The following is a 21626-nucleotide window of genomic DNA, read 5'->3' on the forward strand; positions in this document are numbered from 1 at the left end:
ACTAGTGTTGATGTCCATCATTGTCAAGATTCAAAGTGAGGAATGTCGTGGAATACTGCCCACTAGCCTAGCTGAGTGCAAATCCAAAGACGCTCAAGAAGCTGCACACTACCCAGGACAAAGTAGTCTGCTTGATTGGCACCACATTCATAAACGTTCTTTTCCACCTCCTGTGATGCTCAGTAACAACAGTGTATACCATCTTCAAGGTGCACTGTAGAAATTCACAAAATGTCCTCAGACAAGTTTTCCAAACCCATGATCACTACTATCTAGAACAGGGGTGGGCAATTACTTCTTCCAAGGGGCCACATGAGAAACCGGAGTTGTGTTGGAGGGCTGAACCAACAATAAGTTGAACATAATTCTGCTCAATATTAATTTTTTCCCATTGTAAAAAGTACTAAATTATATGGTTTTGCACTGAAACTTATCAAAAGAATAAGGATATTCTGTTACAATAAAGTTATGAAATTGTGGAGTAGGTCAAATATAGAAGAAATAAATGGTAAAAACAATAATTTCAGTATTTCATTTTATTTTTAATATGTTAATCTCACAAACCAATAATGAAAAGTTGTTTCATTATTATTCAGTATTACAAACAACAAACACCTCTATACAAAAAGAAATAAGTGCTTTTGATGTTTTTCAGTTCATTTTACTTGTTTAGTGAGAAAACTCCAGTCTGTTTTGGGCTTGGACAAGTGCACTGAAATCTGGTTGAATGTCTGAAATCTGGTTGGATATGTGAAGGACAGCTGAGAGGTGATCATCAGTGATTGAGGATCTGTATTTGGATTTGTCTAAATTCATCACTGAGAATGTCTGTTTGCATATATAGGTAGATCCAAAGAGGGCTAGAATCTTCTGAGCATGCCTTCTCATGTGTGGAAAGTTCTCCTCTTTGAGGGAAGAGTAAAAATCGAGCAGTGAGACTGACCTAAAGTACTCTGCCAGAAGTGTGTCAGACTGCAGGTCAATAAGTTCAAGCTGAACCTCACTAGATGCATTCTCCACGTTGCATGTAAATGGGGAAAAAATCATGTGCATTTCATTCTCAACCATTTTAAAGTCTTGAAATTGCCTTGAAAATTCACCATGCAGTGCTTCTAACATAGATAAGTACCTGTGGAGGTGATCACCTGAAGGTGCGGCTTCCTTCAGTGTTGGTAAGTGGGTGAGAATGTTGTCCTCCATTTGGCTTGAGAGAAGCTGCAAATTTCTCATAAAAGCCTTCACCAAGTTGTACATTTCATGCACAAAAAGGCCCTTGCACTGCAGTTTCACATTTAGTTCATTCATAAGTGCAGTCACATCAACAGCAAAACCAAGGTCCGCAATCCAGTCTGCATCTGAAAGCTGTGGAATGCCATTCCTTTCTTCACACACACATCCTGAATCTCTTCTTCCAGGTCCCATACACTTTTCAGCATTTTGCCCAGGCTGAGCCACCTGACAGCTGTGTGGTAGCCTATGTCACGATGTTCAGTCTCATTTTCCTCGAAAATTGCAACAAACTGTCTGTGATTCAAAGCTCTTGCCCTGATGAAGTTAACTATTTTAGTTACAACATCAACCACATGGCTAATTTTTAACACTGACTTACACAACACATAATACAATACAAAAATACTAATTTCTGTTCAGGGTCAATTTCTGTCACTTTATCCTGCATTCTCTTTAAGAGTCCAACATTTTTTCCCGTTAGATTTGGACAACCATCCGTTGTCACACCCGCCAGCTTGTCCCGTCTTAGTCCCAACGTGTCCAAACATGCATTTACCTCCGTGAACAAATCATTACCAGTTGTTGTTCTTTTCATTGACTACATTGCTGCCAGCTCCTCCGTGATTTTAAAGTCCGTAGTTATCCCACATACGAAGATGAGTAGATGGGCTGTGTCTCACGTACGTCGCAGCTCTTATCCAAAGCCAAGGGAAAAAAGTCAAAGTTGACCGCTCTGTGCTGCAGCTGGAGCTCCAGATTTCTTGCGATGTCCCCAGTCCTTCTCATTACAATGTGTCAGGAGAGGGGCACATTCTCAAATGCCTCCTTTTTCTCTGGGCATATAAGTTCTGCAGAGTCCAACAAGCACTCCTTAATAAACTCTCCATCAGAAAACGGTTTACTGTTTCTGGTGATTTTGTGGGATATGACATAACTTGTCTTGACAGCTGCATCTCTGGATATGTGAAGTTTAGTAAAACATCTTTGGTTATGCAGCTTAGCGAGCAAAGCATCCGACTCCCTTGCCTGCTCTTGATCAGACAAGTTGTTGTACTTCTTGGCGTGTTTGGTCACGTAGTGGCAATTCAAATTATAATCCTTGAACACAGTGACCTGTGCACCACAAACCAAACACACGGCTTTACCTCCGATTTCTGTAAATTAATATCTAGCAGTCCATGTCTTGTTAAAAACATGACCTTTTTTTGGCGTGAGCTGACATTTTGAGGGCTAGCCAGCAAGCATCACTTTTAGCTGTTCACGCACATACACGTGCATGTGTGTCCATATATAAATTTAAAATAGCATCCTTTTCAAAACAAAAGCAACACAGTTGTATTGCGTGCATGGCGTAAATACTTTTTCATTTATGTTCTTATTTAAGATTGACCTCATGCGGGCCAGACAGGAATGACCAAAGGGTCGGATATGGCCCACGGGCCGTAGAATGCCCAGGTCTAATCTAGAAGGACAAGGTCAGCAGATACGTGCGATCAACAAGACTGACAAGTTCCTCTCCAAGCCACTCACTATTCTGACTTGGAAGTATATTGCCGTTCCTTCAGTGGTGCTGTGTCAAAATCAGCAATTCTCTCCTGAACAGTCTTGTGGGTCTACCTACAGCACATGGACTGTAGTGTTTCAAGAAGGTAGCTCACCACCTTCTCAGGGCAACTAGGAATGGGCAATAAATGCTGACCCACATCCCACGACTAAAGAAAAAACTGAGCGAATTTACAAAACTGCAGCCAACCTCATCTGAAAAATAATGAAAATTAGCATTAGTGTCAGGTAGTGCATACAGTTGGTTCTGCTATAACTTGTGGTTCTCGCAACACGAATTGGCTTTAACGTAATTAAAGAGTTCAGACCAAAACTTGCAGAACGCAAATTTTCATGAGAAATAGGAACAGGAGTAGGTTATCTGGCCCTTTGAGCCTGCTCAACTATTCAATAAGATCATGACTGATCCTCTTGTGATCTCGGTTCCACTTACCTGCTCTATCACTATCACCCTTACTTCCCTATCTTAGCTTTAAAGTCATTCAATGAGAAAGCTTCAACTACTTCACTGGACATGGAGTTCCACAGATTCACAATCCTCTAGGTGAAGAAGTCCCTTCTCAATTTGGTCCTAAATCTGCTCCCCATAATTTTGAAGCTATGTCTTATCTGTATTGGCTGTAATACAATTCCAACCCCATTAGTTTAAATGGCGTGGCTATTGCACAATTTTCTTATCATTCAAGATCCAGATTATGTGACATCAGAACCAACTGTATTTCTTCAGTTGCAGAGAGAAAATTTTCTTTGAACTCCTACTTTCACTTGTAAACAATGCATTCTTTGGATCTTAGAGTATTCAGTTTGCTATTTATATTCTAATAGCATTTCTTATTTACAGAACAGCATAATTATAATCCTGTTGAGTATTCAAGAGCTTTTGCATTTATATATTGATGTGAATATTTCATTGTTTCCTATTTATCATCATCCAGAGGATCATGCTATCTATATCACAGCTGACAGTATGCCATTTGATTTCATTACGTCGGGATATATTTCAGTACTCTTATGTTGAATTGTATATATAATCTAGATATAAGACGGCTATTTCACAGATCCTAATAATCCTGTTTATCTAGGTGACATTACCCTGAGGTTATTCTTATGAGGGATATCTCCAGATCAATTTCAGCATTTTACAAGATAGATTCGCATGTCACTCCCTTGGGTATTTTAAGCATTAATGCTAATATTCCCAGATAGCACAGCGCCCCTCCCAGAGCACCAAGCCGAGGGCCTTCACTCCAATTTGACTTTCCATAAGAAGTGTTGCATTTGTAAGTGCTTCTATTGACCAGATCGGAACTCGGTGAGCCATATATAATGCTAGGGTGACAAGAACTGTTCAGTGCTCGGAATTGTGTGTCAATTAACTCACACATGCCTCCACAGTGCTTGTTCAACATCTTCCAGACAGATGTCTGTAATGTGATTGATTGCAGTTGACTTGCCTGGAGGCATGCACTCCGACAATGCTGAAGTCTCAGCACTATCCAGGACAAAGTAGCTCAGAGCTCCCAATTGAGCAATTTCAACACTTACTCCCTTCACCTCACAGTGGTAACAATGTACATTATCCACAATAGTTACTGAGGTAAAACATCAAGGCTTCTTCAACAGCACTCCCATTTTTATAATATCTGTCTCCAAAGACAGGCAGCAGATGCATGGGAACACCAACCCCAAGTTCACCTCCAAGTTACAGATCTATCTTAGAAATTATAAGGTTGTTTCTTCATTGTTAACTTGGTCAAAACCCTGGTGCTCCCTCCTTAACAGCACCATGGAGGTATCTACATTACACAAAGTGCAATAGTTCAATGAAGGCAGCTCACTATCACCTCCTCAAAGGTAATTATGATGGGCTGTAAATGTCTGCCTAATTCGTGGCACCTACATCCCAGTAGCCTAAAGATAAAATTGGCAAAACCAGGACTTTTATCAGCTTTATTAATTTGTTTAAATAATTTAACTGTTCAGATCATTGAGCTTCATATTTGTAAATACTAACTATTACTTTTTTCATTATTATTTCATCTCTGGTAGGGATGGTCAATAAATGCTGGGCCAGCCAGCGACGTGCATGTTCCATGAGTAAATTAAAAAAGAAGTGCAATCACAGAATTATAAAGATAGGCTGGAATGTTTTTCACTGGTTGAGTGACATGATCCTGAGGTTAAGGGGTGATCTTATTGAGGTTTATAAAATCATGAGGGGTATAGGTAAGGTGAATAGTAAGCGTCTTTTTCCTAGGGTGGGGAAGTTCAAAACTAGGGGACATTTTTAGGTGAGACATGAAAGATTTAGAAAGCACATGAGGGGCTACTTTTTGTTTTGCATTGTGTGTCGAATGAACAACCAGAGGAAGTGGAAGTTATAGGTATAGTTATAACATTTAAAAACCATTTGGATAAGCATATGAATGGGCAAGACTTGGAGAGGTATGTGGCAAGTGCAGGGTCTGTTTCTATGTTGTATCACCTGATGATTCTAATAGTATCCAATTCAAGCTCATTGTAGCTTGCTTCTTCCTCAGTGCAGTACAGTTCATAAAATGTTCAGTTTCATCACAATGTCAGCTTTTGACTTGTACTTTTCGAAGGACTGATTCAGAAATGTTGGAATTAAATTTAGGAATACCAATTAATATGTGTGTTACCCAATCCCAATGCAATTAATCTGGAATACTCAATTATATTTTAACAATTGGTTGGAATTGCACAACCCCAAAGGACTCATTATTAAATAATTAGAATTGATCCGATTAAGGCATGTCCACTTTTTTTAATAGATGCATTGCTACTGATCTCTTGAGATGTTTGACTTTAAGTAACACCACAGAAATCACCGTAGTCATTTAAATTTAATATTCATACATTAAATCCCCTATGTTATTTCTCAAGTGAGTCAGAGGTTGCAGTAATCTTGGGAAAGCAGCAAGGCACAAGGTTGTCAGTTGGGATTGAAAAAGGGGGTTGTGAAATCTGTTCAAGATGACAAGTTAACCTTTTTATTCATTCTTGAAATATAAAATGTATTTTTGTTACTCACTAAGTTAATATATAATCACTTAGCTAGCAAAACCTAACCAGCTTGAAAAGTGAAACATCTGACGCCACGAAACCAGAATTGTGACACCAAGTAATTACAAACATATTACAATTTAAGTTCACAGGAAATAGGCCCCTTTGGGCCTGTTCCACCATTCAGTAGGATAATTTTGATATGACTGTGCCTTAACTCCACTTTACTGCCTACCTCCCAAATCCCTTGACTCTTTGTCGATCAAAATTCTAGTCAATTCAGCCTTGAATATATTACATACCCAGCCTCCACAGTTTCCTGGAGAAAAGAACTTCAAATACTGCTGATCTTCTGAGAAAAGACATTCCTCTTCGTCTCTATCTTCATGGGAGACTCCTTATTTTGAAATATGTCCCTAGTTCTGAGTTCTCCAACAAGGGGAAACACTTATCAGCACCTATCTTGTTGAGCCTCCTCAGAATTTTGATTTTGAATAGCACTTCTTCAAACTAAAATAATAGAAACCCAACCTGCTCAACATTCTATTGTAAGAGAGCACAGTCATCCCAGAAAGCACTCTGTTGAGCCTTCTCTGCCAATACCAATGGAAGTATATCCTTCCTGAGTAAGGAGACCCAAAACTCTGAAGAGTACTCCAGGTTAGTCTCAGTCATGCCAAGTGTACCTGTTGCAGGGCTTACCACTTTTATACTCCATCAGGAGGGGAACATTTAGATGACAGTGATCATCATGTCAAAAGGTTAGGATGACCAAGGACAAAGACAAATAACACGCCAGAGGAAGAATAATCAAGTGAGGGAAAGCCAGTTTCAATGAGGACTATGAATCAGTAGCAATGCAATTATAAGAGTTTGGACGTACCATATTGGATTATCATGTTCAATGAACTTGGACCAAATAAATTAGAGTCAAAATTGGCAGAAAACAATAAGCTATTTTCAACTTCTAATAAGGTTGCCTCTTGAAAGGATCAAGAATGAGAGAACACTGATTTGAAGTAATTGCCAAAAGAAGCAAAAGGACCCTGGTTAGTACTGCTGTCTTAACGTCTGGGACCCAGATTTGATTTCATCCTCAGGTGACTATCTGTGTGGAGTTTGCAAGTTTTCCCCATGTCTGCATGGATTTGTTCTGGCTACTCTGGTTTCCTCCCACAGTCCAAAGACGTGCAGGTTCGTTGGATTGGCCATGCTAAATTGACTACAGTGTCCAAGAATATGCAGACTTGGTGATTTGACCAGGGGAAATGCAGGGTTATAGGGATGGGATGGATCTGGGTGGAATGCTCCTCAGAGGATCGGTGTGAACTCGATGGGTTAAATGGCCTCTTTCCACACTATAGGGATTCTATGTCACTTTCTATTCTAAAAAGAGTAGAAATAGTTTTACACAGCAGTCGGTCTGAGGGCATTGTCTGAGAGTTTCGTGGACTTCAATTTCAGCATCTAAAAAAAATTTGGGTGTTACCTGAGAACAAAGGATGTGCAAGGTTTATGGGAAAAGATGGTAAAATGACACAAAAGGAAAGACATGGTGCTGACATGATCGCCTGAATGGTTAGTTCCTGCACTGTAACAATTCCACATTGTAAGTAATCTAACCTAATCTAATCAATTCTGTCCTGACACTGTTTCAGCCTACAAACCATTTGCATTCCCAATTACGTGTGGTACCTGCATGCTACTTTTTTGTGATTCATGTACAAGGAGGCCCAAATCCCACTGTACTACATCATTCTGTAGTCTCTCTTCATTTAAATAATATCCTGTTTTTTTTATTCGGGTGACTGTTTGTGTGGAGTTTGCACATTCTCTCCGTGTCTGTGTGGGTTTCCTCTGGGTGCTCCGGTTTCCTCCCACAGTCCAAAGATGTGCAGGTCAGGTGAATTGGCCATGCTAAATTGCCCATGGTGTTAGGTGCATTAGTTAGAGGGGAATGGGTCTGGGTGGCTTACCCTTCGGAGGGTTGGTGTGGACTGGTTGGGCCGAAGGGCTTGTTTCCACACTATGGGGAATCGAATCTAATAAAAAAGTGGTCGATTTCACATTTGCCATGTTATACTGCATCTGCTAAATGTATATCCACTCATGAAACTATTGTTGCAGACTTTTTGTATCCTCCTCTAAACTGGCTTTCTCTATTAGTTTCAATTAATGCAACTAGCACTCCATTAGTTTCAACTTGTAATCAGAAAATTATTCATTGCCAACTCACATTCCCCTTTGTTCACCAATCTGTTGTCGATGTTAATTTGTCACAAACAACACCATGAACTCTTAAACTTCAGTATAAGTATTCAGCACAATATAGTATTTGCCTCTTCTGTATTGTCCAGCTGAGTAGAATTATGTTCACCTTGTTCAAATCTTTGTTATCCACTTGCAGTCAGAAATATAGGAATCTAGTGGCAGAGTGGCAGTTTGACATCTGAGCCTGGAGGCCCAGATTCAAGTTCAGTCTGCTCCAGAGATGTGGCAGGTTGACTCAAAAAATGTCTGTAGTCCGATTGATACCCCTGCACCAAAACTTCTGGAATGTTAAATGATCTGTCTTGGCCCCCTCCTTTTATTTGAAACAACGTGGCAATATCATCCAAAAAGCATCAGATCCAACAACTACATGCAAGACACCCAATTCTACAGTATCACAACCTTCCTAAATCCCTTCAGTCCTTCTGATTTGTCACAGTGCTGCTCCAGTCCACAATCTGCAATTTCCTCAAAAAAACAGCGCTCGAACAAAAGCATGTTTACAATAATGCCACAAGCATAGAATCCCTACAGTATGGAAGCAGGCCGTTTGGCCATCAAGCCCACACCGCCTCTCTGAGGACCTCTGTGAGGCAGCAGTGCTAACCACTGAGCTACAATGCCGCCCCAAATGTATTCCATTTCCTCTCTCTCCAGCCACTCTTAGACTGAAATCGCATATTCGCAACCTTGGCCACATTAATTCTGAACTAATAAAAACATCAAATGACACATTTCCTTTATCACCAATATTACTTATGTCTGTTAGCTGCATATTTACTTGTGGAATTGTGGGAATTAACTAGCAATCATTTGTGCGTCTATACGTGAGAGCATATTGAGTGCCTGGGTTGAATTTTCAAGATGTGATGTGTGTCTTTGTAAAACAAAAAAAAGGCTAATCTGTAGTTCTATCCTTTGCTGCCTAGTTATCTAACATTGTTAACTTTATTAATAACGCACTACTGTCGGTCTGTTTTCTGCAGAAGTTCTCATTCATGTTCATGTTAATCTCAGTATCAACAATTCCTATGCTCCCTGTCTCTGCAACCTCTTCTAGCTCTTCAAACCTCGCTCTGTTGTTATAATCATGGGCTTTTGTCTAGCCCCACAACTAAATGAGTGTCTGTGTTTACTGTTGAGAAGGATATGGAAGATATAGAACTTGGGAAATAAAAATTGACATCTTGAAAAATGCCCATATTACAGTGGGGTGAGGCTGGACATCTTAATGCAGATCAGGCATACTCTAGGACTCTGTGGGAAGGCAGAGAAGTGATTGCTGGGCCTTTTGCTGCAATATGTTTATTATTGATAGCCACAGGTGGGGTGCCAGAGGATTGGAGGATGACTAACTTGATGCCACTATTTAAGAAAGGTGGTAATGACAAGCCAGGGAACTGTAGACCAGTGAGCCTGACATTGATGGTGGGCATATTGTTGGAGGGGTTTCTGAGGGACAGGATTTACATGTATTGGTAAGACCAGGACTGATTAGGGATAGTCAACATGGTTTTGAGAGTGGGAAATCATGTCTCACTAACTTGATTTTTTTGAACAAGTAACAAAGAAGATTGATGAGGTCAGAGCAGTGGGCGTGATCAATATGGTCTTCAGTAAGGTGTTCGACAAGGTACTTTATGGTCCACATCTCTCTCAACCCTCCTTATCAACATCCTTCCTAACCCTCTCTCTGCCCACGTCCTCCTCACACTTGGGCACCTCTTAGGGCTAGGAGAGATGTAGATAAGGAGGGCTAGGAGAGACCCTTTCCCCGCTCGCCCACCTTCCCCCCCCCCCCCCCCCCCCCACCTCCCAGGGCAGGCTGCTTCCTGACAAGGAGAAGAAAAACTCTGGTGTCAACCTCTGCTGCCTTGCAGTCAGACCCACACGTGGAAAAGGCTTCAGGAGTAAACCTCAAGGAAAACTCCAGAGCTGGGGCTCCAAAGGCAGTTTCTCATTGGGGGCGGGGGGTGGTGCTTCATGGGCAACAGCTTGTTTCTCATACCACACCGCCTAGACTTGCATCCTACCACCACCTCACTTGGAGAGGACACTCTAGCTTTGTCCACAGTGTCAACACAACACAGGGGACAGCAGGTACTGGTTTTAAGTCATTGCTAGATTGGCGTAGACCATAACATCAGGGGTTGTTCCTGATGTTGGTGGGGATTTCCAGATTCCACTGGACAGCTATCACCCAACTCAAGCTGGGCAGCCTCCTGGCAGTTCGGTGCTATCCCGCTATACTCATTGGATGAATGGGGACAGCAGATTGCAATCAATGTACCAAGCAACAAAAGAAAACAACAAAAGAGACCAGCTCTTAAACTTGGAATGTCTGAACTATGATGACCAACCTCTCAGAAAGCTTCCTGGTCATCAGCAACTCTAGGAAATCAGCTGTCATAAATAACACGCTCAAGAGACTCGACATGAACATAGCCGCCCTCCAGGAAACAAGGCTGGAAGAGGCGGGCTAACTGAAAGAGGAGGGCTAAATGTTTCGCTGCTGGGGAAGGGCTTTGAAGAGCCCAGAGTGTATAGAGTCAGCTTCGCAGTAAAGAACAGCCTGATGAACTCAGTAGAACCAAGCAGCAATGGTTAAGTGACTCATGACTCTTCACCTCAACACTACTGCAGTCCCAGTCACCCTTGTTAGCGTGTATGCCCCAACACTGTCCTCCATGCAGGACACAAAGGATGAGTTCTACAACAATCTGGAACCCCTTATGGACAGCATGTCTAGGAAGGAGCAACTTGTTCTTCTGGGTGACTTCAATGCCAGAGTGGATGCAGACCACTACTCGTGGCCCTCCTGCTTTGGGCATTTTGGTGTGGGCAAAATGACAGTGACTTCTGGAGCTGTGCACTTACCACAATTTGTGCATCACTAACTCCTACTTCTAGACAAAGCCTCAGCACAAAGTTTCCTGGAGACACCTGCGCTCAAAGTGTTGGCACCAACTCGATCTGATCCTAGTTAGGCGTGCCTCCATCCTTCGTGAAACACGTCCTCCATGTAAGCTCTTACCATAGTGCAGACTGTGACACAGACCACTCCTTAGTGTGTTGCAAGATTAGGCTGCAACCTAAGAGATTCCATCACACTAAGCAACAGTGGAACCCTGACATCAGTGTCAGCAAGATGTTCCAGCCAGACCTTGTGCAACAGTTCTTAGAGGCTTTTGAGAGAGAAATCAGTGCCTTGCGACATAGAGACTCTGCCACAGAGAAGTGGAAAACCTTGCGGGATACTATGCACCGCACATCTTTGGGAAGAAGACCTGCAAGACACAAGTGGTTTGAGGCTAAGGAAACAGAGATGACTCTCTTCTCTCTCTTCCCACCCGCATACCCCCCCCCCCAACCAGTTGAAGCCAAGTGTGTTTTGTCCTAGCTGAGTACAAGTGGTCAGCTAGCATGAAGAACCTGCAGATTCTCAGGGCTGCCAGGAACATGGTTCAGCAGACTGCTATGCATTGCGCTAACGAGTACTGGACATTCAGTGAGGAAATTCAGATGGCCGATATAACGGGGAACATCAGGGGAATGATGATGGCATCAAGGAGGCACCAGGACCAGCTCAGAGCTCCTCTCAAATCCTCTACTGCTGCAGTACTTACAGACAAAGGCCAGCAGATGGAGAGGTGGGTTGAACACTACTCTGATCTCTATTCCAGAGAGTATATCGTGTCCGCTTCAGCAGTTGATGCCATGACGTGCTTGCCAACCATGGACGAGCTTAGACGCAGAGCCATCAGCTGACTGCCTGACCTCTGGTGAGGCCCTGGGTAGCAACAGGCTTCCTCCCGATCTGATCAAGTGCTGCAAGACTAGCTTACTGTTCCCATTGCATGAAGTCCTCTGCCAGTGCTGGCAAGAAGGAGCTGTATTGCAAGCTATGAGGGATGCCAAGAACATTGCCCTCTACAAAAACGAGGACAAGAGAAGTGACTGCAACAGCTACAGAGGCATCTCTCTCTGCAGTGCTGTCGGCAAAGCCTTTGTTTGGGTCATCTTGACTCACCTGCAGAAACTGACAACGTGTGTACCCAGAGTCACAGTGTGGCTTCTGAGCTAAAAGGTCAACAGTAGACATGATCTTCTCCCTTTGCCAACTGCAGGAGAAGTGCAGAGAAGAGAAAATTCCCCAGCATGTCTCTTTCATTGACCTCATCAAGGCGTTTGACCTGGTCAGCAGAAATGGCCTTCTCAAGATTCTCCTGAAGACCGGCTGCCCATCGAAACTGCTAAGCATGATTGAATCCTTCATAGTAACATGAAGGGGACAGAGCAGTTCAACCGGAGCTCTTCTGAGCCCTTTGACATCTGCAGTGGCGTCAAACAAGGCTGCTTCCTCGCTTCCATACTCTTTGGGGTTTTTTTTTGCTGTGCTTCTGAAATATGCCATTCGCACCACAACAAAAGGGATTTACCTATGCACTAGATCAGACAGCAGGGTCTTCAATCTGGCCTACTTGAGAGCCAAGACAAAGGTATGTGTGGCAATCATCAGGGACATGCTGTTTGCTGATGATACTGCAGTTGCCTCACCACACGCTACCCCACCCCACCCCACTCTCCAGTTACTGATAGACCGCCTCTCTGACACTTGCAAGGCGTTCAGGCTGACTACCAGTCTGAAGAAGACAAGCATCCTGGGACAGCACACAGAGACCCTGCCAGTCATCACCACTGAAGACTGTGAACTCAATGTCGTCCATCAGTTTACGTACCTTGGCTATACCAGCACTGATGACCTCTTCTTGGACACAGAGATCAACAAGAGGATTGGGAAAGCTGCGTCAACTCTTGCTCGCAACTGGACTTGAGTATGGACAAATCCCAAGCTGACAGTGAAGACACAAATGCCAGTCTACAATGCCTGTATCATAAGCACACTGATGTACGGCAGTGAAATGTGGACTACAAACGCCAGACAGGGGAGAAGACTGAAAACCTTTCACTTGAGTGTGCACTATATCTTGGGCCTATCCTGGCAAGTGCCAATGCAGGAGTCCTATTTCGCACTGGCCTTCCCAGCATGTACACTCCGCTCAGACAGTGGAAACTGTGCTGGCTGGGGCACATCCACCGCATGAAGGACCGTCGCATCCCAAAGGATATCCTCTATGCAGAGCTTGCATCTAGTAAGAGACCCACTGGGCACCCCCAGCTGCGCTGCAAGGATGTCTGCATGAGGGACATGAAGGCACTTGACATCGTTACAGAATCCTGGGAACAGCTTGAGATGGAGATAGGGGATAGGAAGCTGATGAGTGCTGCAGCATGCAAGTGTGCATGAAGGAAGGAGTGCAGCGTTTCTAGCGGATCAACAACCACATACAGATGTGACCTCTGTGACCAGGACAGTCACTCCAGCATTGGTCCCTTCAGTCACAAGTGATGTTGCTTCAGGGAAGCAGAAAGCTAGAACAAAAAGGATGCAACCCATGTTCAGCCATAACCGAAAGGGGCCTCACTCACCTCATTGTAGACTGATTAGGAAGCTTAGATCACATGGAATACAGGGAGAACTAGCTATTTGGATACAGAACTGGCTCGAAGGTTAGAGGGCAGAGAATGATGGTAGAGGGTTGCTTTGCAGATTGGAGGATTGTGACCAGCAGTGTGCCACAAGGATCAGTGCTTGGTCTGCAGCTTTTCATCACATATAAATTATTTGGATGTGAATATAGGGGTTATACTTAGTAAGTTTTAAGATAATACCAAGATTGGTGGTGTAGTGGACAGCGAAGAAGGTTACCTCAGAGTACAACAGAATGTTGATCAGATGGGCCAGTGGGCCGTGGAGTGGCACATGGATTTTAGATAAATGTGAGGTGCTGTATTTTGGGAAGGCAAATCAGGGCAGGACTAAATGGTAAGGTCCTGGGAAGTGTTGCTGAACAAAGAGACCTTGGAGTACAGGTTCATAGTTCCTTGAAAGTGGAATCCCAGGTAGATACGATAGTAAAGATGACGTTTGGTATGCTTGCCTTTATTGGTCAGTACATTGAGTAAAAGAGTTGCAGTTATGCAAGATAATGGTTAGGCCACATTTGGAATACTCCTTTCAATTCTAGTCTTCCTCTGAAAGGAAGGATGTTGTGAAACTTGAAAAGGTTCAGAAAAGATTTACAAGGGTGTTACCAGGGTTAGAGGGTTTGAGCTATAGGGAGAGGTTGAATAGGCAGAGGCTATTTTCTCCTGGAGCATTGGAGGTTGAGGGGTGACCTTATGCAATTTTATAAAATCATGAAGGACGTGGATAAGGCGAATAGCTGAGGTCTTTTCCCTAGGGTGGAGAAGTTCAAAACTACATGGTACAGGTTTGAAGTAAGAGGGGAAAGATTTAAAAGGGAGTGAAGGGGCAACCTTTTCCACACAGGATGGTGTGTGCATGGAATGAGCTTTTAGAGGAAGTGGTGAAGATTGGTATAATTACCACATTTGAAAGGCATCTGGATGGGTTTATGAACAGGAGGGATTCAGACAGATATGACCCAAATGCTGGCGAATGGGATGTGGATTAATTTAGGATAACTGGTCAGCGTGGACAAGTTGGACCGAATGGTCTGTTTCTGTGCTGTGTACAACTCAAAATCATTTTTTTTTCTGTACTCGAATATATTCTTGCGAACATCAAATATACTCATGCCTACTAAAATGAGCAAATGTCTCTCTCTTAAGAGTACACCACTTCCAAATATAAAGGAAACACTTCTTTCACTTGCAGCTTTATAGCTTAATTGCAAAAAGGCTGCAAACTGTGATGGGTGGTAAGAGCTGTATTTGGACCATGAAGGGACCTGTCTAGTGTACTGGTCCTCGTACTTGGAAAAGAACAGATTTGAATAGAGAAGGGCCTTGTCCATTTTCACCTTTATACAAAAACTCTCACTGCCCAAATCTCTAAAATGCTGGCTTTCAACATAAAATAGATAACAAGTTCTAACCCCTCACAATGTATTTACATAAATCTGTGCATTTACACATGGAGGCAAGAGGATTTTATGACAGTAAGACTAGCTACATAATTATTTTATCGGGTATAAAGAAACCGTCTTTTTATTTCTCTGTATTTTTAATTGTTGCAATGAGAAAATAACTGTTTTAAAATCATGAATTGCTGGAGGAAGGTTGCATGTTTTGAAGGCAAGTGGCCTGACACTTATAAACCAGTAGTGAAGTGTGGTTCCGATAAGCTGGAGCCAATGGTATGTGTACAAATAGAGCTTTGGTTGGTACAATAAACTGATTGTTCTGTGGAATTGTGGCCAGTGGAAAAGACCTTCTGTTTGCCAACAACTATGTGATTGGTTGTCAGGTAGTTAATCAGCTTGAGATTGTGAACAAGGTACAAGGAAACCCTCAGACCTTCACCAGTTTCGGACGTGTCTCTGCAGTAAAAGTGACTTTAAGCCTGATGAAAACTAGCTATTTTTCCTTAAGAAGTTATTGTAACTCTGATTTTTAGTAATAAGTCAAAGACCTTTTATAAATGGGAACTGGCCTGCTGTGCATCCTGTAAACCAGAGAAATCCTCTGGAGAAGGAAGAGCAGCATGGAGTGCTCTGACTAACACAAGAACCATAAGAATAATCTCAGGAACCACTGAACTGCCTTCTAGTCTTTACCTGACACCTAATGTCCATTTTCATCTGTCTGTGTGTTTATAAAGGTGAGTTTATAAAGGGATTAGAGTTAAATTAGTAGAGTTATATACCAGCGTCCAAAACTGTTTATCTCCAGTTAAAGTCTGATTATTTGTCACAGTTATTTCTGTTCAGTGCAGGAACCCTGATCCATGCTTTCTGTAAGCCAGGAAATCTAAAAATCATGTAAATTTGGGAATTTTTGCATACTTTTTCAAGTATTTAACTCCTGTGACAACCAACATAGTCCAAGACCCCTTCCACCCCGGTTATACTCTCTCCCACCTCTTTCAACCGGCAGAAGACTTAGAAGCTTGAAAACATGTTAGGTTCTCATCAGTGATTCATTTGAACCATCTGCCTTATATTGTGTCTTCCATGTTATTGCTGAGCTGATTTCTGAAAATATCATTGTCATCTGTAGATTTGACCAAGTCCTGAAGATTTTTACAGTGCAATTTTGATATTTTTTGTTGGTACTTGAACTACAAACTATGATTACAATTTCTAAATATCTCCCCCAAACTTATATCAGTAATCATGGAGATTTTGTTATCCATCCAATCTGTCATGTCTGCTGGCAGAAATATTTCTTTAACCTTTTGAATTTCATACCAGGTCCCAATTGTATTTTTCCTGCCCAGTATTGACCAACTCATGAAGTAAACAACAAAATCAACCTAAATTCTAACAAAATATGTATAGGTCTGGACATAGAAATCCTATGAATTTTTGAAAACGAGGCAATTGACATACGTGTGACACCTGACATACAACATGATAACTGTCTACTTGTTCTCATTACCGAGATGAAGTCCTAAATTTTTGAATCACAAAAATCAGCATTCCTTCCATTGTTCCACCTACACGTCCGCTGCTTTGGAAAAGCAGCCAACATAATCCAAGACCCCTTCCACCCCAGTTATACACTCTTCCACCCTCTTTTATCTGGCAGAAGATTAGAAGTTTGAAAACATGTACCAACAGATTTAAGAGGGGATAGAAGCTTGGCTGTCCGGCAGAAAGCAGAGAGTGGGGATAAAAGGGTCCTACTCAGGGTGGCAGCCGGTGATAAGTGGTGTTCCACAAGGCTCAGTATTGGGACCACAACTTCTCACTTTATACATTAACAACCTAGATGAAGGAACTGAGGGCATTCTGGCTGAGTTTTCCCCCAAAATTCAAGGGAGTGAGACAGAGCTGAGTATGGTGGCCATCACCAAGGAGAAGGTGCTAGAAAAACTGAATGGGCTGAAGGTGGATAAATCACCTGGACCAGATGGACTACACCCCAGAGTTCTAAGGGAGATAGCTGAAGAGATATTGAAGGCAATAATGGTAATCTTTGAGGAATCACTAGAATCGGGAGGGTCCCAGAGGACTGGAAAATTGCTAACGTGACACCTCTGTTAAAAAAGGGAGTAAGGCAGAAGACGGAAAATTACAGACCAATTAGCCTAATCTTGATTGTGGGTAAGATCCTGGAACCCATCCTGAAGGATGAGATTTCTAAATACTTGCAAGTTTATGGTAAACTAGGGCAGAGTCAACATAGTTTCATCAAGGGTAGGTCATGCCTGACAAATCTGCTCGAATTCTTTGAGGAAGTAACAAACAGATTAGACAAAGGGGAACCAATGGATGTTATTTACCTGGACTTCAAGAAGGCCTTTGACAAGGCGCCACAAGAACGCTACTGAGTAAGATAAGGATGTTAGAGGTAAGGTGCGAACATGGATAGGGATTTGGCCATCTGGCAAAAAGCAGTGTGTGGGGATAAAAGGGTCCTTCTCAGGGTGGCAGCTGGTGACAGTTGTTCTACAAAGCTCAGTTTTGGGACCACAATTTTTCACTTTATGCATTAACGATCTAGATGAAGGAACTATGGACATTCTGGTGAAGTTTGCAGATGAGACAAAGATCCTTGGCCTCCTCCATCGCCAGACCCTGACCACACGATCCTGGAGGAAGAGCGCCTTATCTTCCACCTAGGAACCCTCCAACCACACGGGATGAATGTAGATTTCTCCAGCTTCCTCATTTCCCCTCCCCCCACCTTATCTCAGTCCCAGCCCCTGGATTCAGCACCGCCTTCTTGACCTGCAATGTTCTTCCCGACCTCTCCTCCCCCACCCCCTCTCCGGCCTCCCAGTGCCCCGCCCCTCCCACCCTCCCCACCCTTTATCTCAGCCCGCTTGGCTCACCACCCTCATCCCTGAAGAAGGGCTTATGCCCAAAACGTCGATATTCCTGCTCCTTGGATGATGCCTGGCCTGCTGTGTTTTTCCAGCACCACATTTTTTAACTCTGGTCTCCAACATCTTCAGTCCTCACTTTTCTGTCAGTAGTTAAGAAGTCAAATGCAATGATGGCATTTATTTTGAGAGGAATTGAATCTAAAAGTAGAGATGTACTTCTGAGGCTGTCTAAGGCTTTGATCACACCACATTTTGGAGTATTGTGCACAGCTTTAGGATATACTGGCCCTGTAGCGTGTCCAAAGGACGATCACTAGAATGGTAACAGGAATTAACAGCTTAATGTATGAGGCACATTTGAGGACTCTGGGTCTATACTTGGTGGAGTTTACAAGGATGAGGGGGATCTATTTGAAACTTAGAGAATACTGAATGACTTGGTCAGAGTCGATGTTAGGATGATGTTGGTAGGAGAGACTAGGACCCGACGGCATAGCCTTAGAGTAAAGGGAAGACCTTTCAGAACAGCGATAAGAAGAAACTTTTTCAGCCAGAGTGTGGTGAATCTATGGAATTCATTGCCACAGAAGGCTGAGGAGGCCAGGTCATTGACTATATTTAAGACTGAGATCGATAGGTTCTTGATTGTAAAGGGGATCAAGGGTTATCGGGAGAAAGCGGATGAATGGGGTTGAGAAACTTAGCAGCCATGATTGAATGGCGGAGCAGACTCAGTGAGCTGAATAGCCTAATTTCTGCTCCTATGTCTTACAATATTATGATCTTTCTTTGCATCTTCTCTGTAGCTGTAACACTATATTCTTCTTACTGTTCTATTACCCTGATGTATTTATGCAAAGTGTGATTTGTCTGGTTAGCATACATCATAATACCTTTCACTGTAGGTCGGTACATGTAACAATAATAAATCAAATAAAATCTCTTTTTTATACTAATTCACCAGATTAGCAGGATGTATCGGGCTGATTTTGGTGAAGCTCAGTTTGTCACGTGTAAATTTGACAGTGATATAAACTTAAGTTAGGGCACTTGAATTTCCTATGTTGCTGTTGTCCCCTTTTATTTCGATTCTCAAGTATCAATATATAAAGTTAATCCCAGAAGATTTCTCTCCTTCAACTTTATGGCACAACAAGACTGCTATCTTATGAGACAGAAATATAAAAGTGACCAATGATTTGTATCCTGAGGCTAACCTACCTGCAATATTCAGTATGAAGATGAGATACAGGTTACTAGATTTTCTGTTACTGTTTTGCTCCAAAAACACTCTGACAGATAATATTCTCATTGCTTTGAGAATGTACATTGTTTTTGGTTTTGAGATGCAATGAAAGCAATTTCTGACTTTTGCAGCGAACAAAGAGATAACATCTGATAATTAGCTGTTTCAGTCGTGCACATTTCATATGTTGCCACATTCCACTAGTTTTTTTATTCTGATTTCATTTTCAAGCATTTTCCCTGCCTCCTTGCTTATCCTCCAAAGGTTAACACAGTATTGAACAATTACATAATGTTAGTTTTCATTATGCACCATTGAACTCTGTTATGAAGTTTTTCAGTATTTGTGTATTGATTAGTTTTGTCGGTAGCTGAGTATATTTTGTTTATTCAGTAGCAAATTATTCATATATCATTGTATACAAGATCTTTAATATCAGAGATGCATGAATAAATACATACACTTAAAGGAATTCTGAGTCTGGTTGAAGTCCTAAACCTGACTTTTATCTTTTGATGGACAAATTCAGCAGGTCTGGCAGCATCTGCAGAAAGAAAACCAAGAGTTAACATTTCGATTCCAGTTATCCATTGTTAGAAGAAAACTTCGGGTTATTTCATTTTTTGCCAGTTTATGCAAAGCTGTTTTTTTGCCATACAAGTCACGCTTAACATTCCATCCAATATTGATTGATATCCTAGGCTCAGAGTTCCCCCAATCTCATTTGTGAATTTCCTGCTTGAACCCCATTTGAAAGGATAGCTGAATACATGGGTCATGGGATTTTGGGCAAATGAAAATAATTTTTGTTTAAACAGTTCATAACCTGTTCCAGAACATTAGGCAAGTACATGTCCTAACTAATGTTAAAAAAATATATATTTTCGGTCATTTTAGTGCTCAGGATAACTAAGGTTTGTTTTTACCTTGGAAAGCTGTATCTTGATTGAACACTCAAATCAAACACAAATGCAAAGATGCCCTTCACCACTACCACCCCCCAATCCTTATGACTGACTGCAAACTAAAAGAGCACATTTTTTGTGTTTTTATATATATAATATATATAATTAGACATGCTCAGTAAATGTGTCACAGAGGAAGAAAGGAAATTAGTCAGAATAGAGAATAGCCACATGGAATTTGAGAAAACTGTTTCTCAATAGTCATTGTCTTGCACATTAAGTAGAATGCCTAGTTAAAAAGTATGACAATTTTTCATTTATGCAATGAATCATGCATTTTTGTATGTGCAAGGGAAAATTATGCTAAACTACAGAAAAGTAAATTAAGGAAATCTAAAGAAAAGTCTAAATACTGAGACAAAAGCTCTTGTGTCCAAATTGGGCTGATAAAGAGATTAATGCACGTGAAACTAATTCAAATCAGTATGTATTTTTTTTCCTTAACTAAATAACCACTTCAAAATTGAAGTACAACTTGACAACATTCCATGTTATTTCCGCTTTTAGAGTTAAACATTATAGCAGTTTCGCTTCAAGCAAACCATAGGCTAAATACAGTTGGTGCATTGGGTTAATTTCTGGAGAAACCAGAGCGTCTGACTAATTTGATTACTTGTTTAAACAACAATAACAATGTACAGCATTGAAAATAGGTGTAACATTTGTATTCTATATTTGGGAACATCTATTCCGTTTCTGCAAGAGCTTAGATATTTTGGCCTCAGTTAATTTATTTCCAGGGAAACTGAACTATTGATCATTTTTCCCTGATGTGTCCTGAGAATATAATGAAATGCAAAATCTGACCTTTGCCTTCTTTTAAAAGTTGCAATATTTACAAGAGTGGAACATCATTGAATCACTTGTTTTGGCATTTTTAAAATTCCTGTTTGTGCTGAGCAATGATTTAACTTTTTCGGATGTAGTTCCCACCTGTATTAATGTGTGTTTTTCATGAGAGTAGAAGAATCCGTCAAGCTGAAGGACATTCTGCACATTGAAGCACATTCCTTTAGTCATGTAACTTTTCCCATCTCAGAATTAAACTACATCTTAAATTACTTTGCCGTCTTGTCATTTATCTTTTGTCTTTCTCTCTGATCAAAGACTTCTCTTATTTATTTTAAGTGTATTTTTCACGAAATTAAACTTATTTCTGTTGCCTTATTTTGAATGGTTGCTTCATCTCTTCCATTTAATGTTTTGTGCAATTGATTAATTTTCTTCTCCGCTATAGAACTTGATATTCTCTCTCTCTCATCATTGACCTTCACCCAAAATATTAGCTTGTCTTTCCCTTTAGGATGCAGATCTGTTTCTTATTTCCAGCATTTTCTGTTTATACTACAAGTTTTTGTTTTTCCCTTCATCTGTCATGTCATCCTACATTTTGAATTTTGCATCTGTTGGACCATGGTACATATCCCAATGTCATTATAATTTGTAGGCTTTTAATTGTATGCTT

At 41.5% G+C, this 21626-nt stretch overlaps 1 protein-coding gene and 1 pseudogene across 4 annotated transcripts in view; one reads left to right on the forward strand and one right to left on the reverse strand.

Moving 5' to 3' along the window:
• Positions 1-1845, reverse strand: part of LOC140476708 (general transcription factor II-I repeat domain-containing protein 2A-like) — a 148240-nt pseudogene extending 146395 nt beyond the window's left edge.
• The window catches only part of trappc9 (trafficking protein particle complex subunit 9), a 619414-nt gene that overhangs the window by 450495 nt on the left and 147293 nt on the right, over positions 1-21626 (forward strand). The gene's annotated exons all lie outside the window — the stretch shown is intronic.

This window comes from Chiloscyllium punctatum, chromosome 5, assembly GCF_047496795.1.
Source record: "Chiloscyllium punctatum isolate Juve2018m chromosome 5, sChiPun1.3, whole genome shotgun sequence".
NCBI classification, from domain to species: Eukaryota; Metazoa; Chordata; class Chondrichthyes; order Orectolobiformes; family Hemiscylliidae; genus Chiloscyllium; species Chiloscyllium punctatum.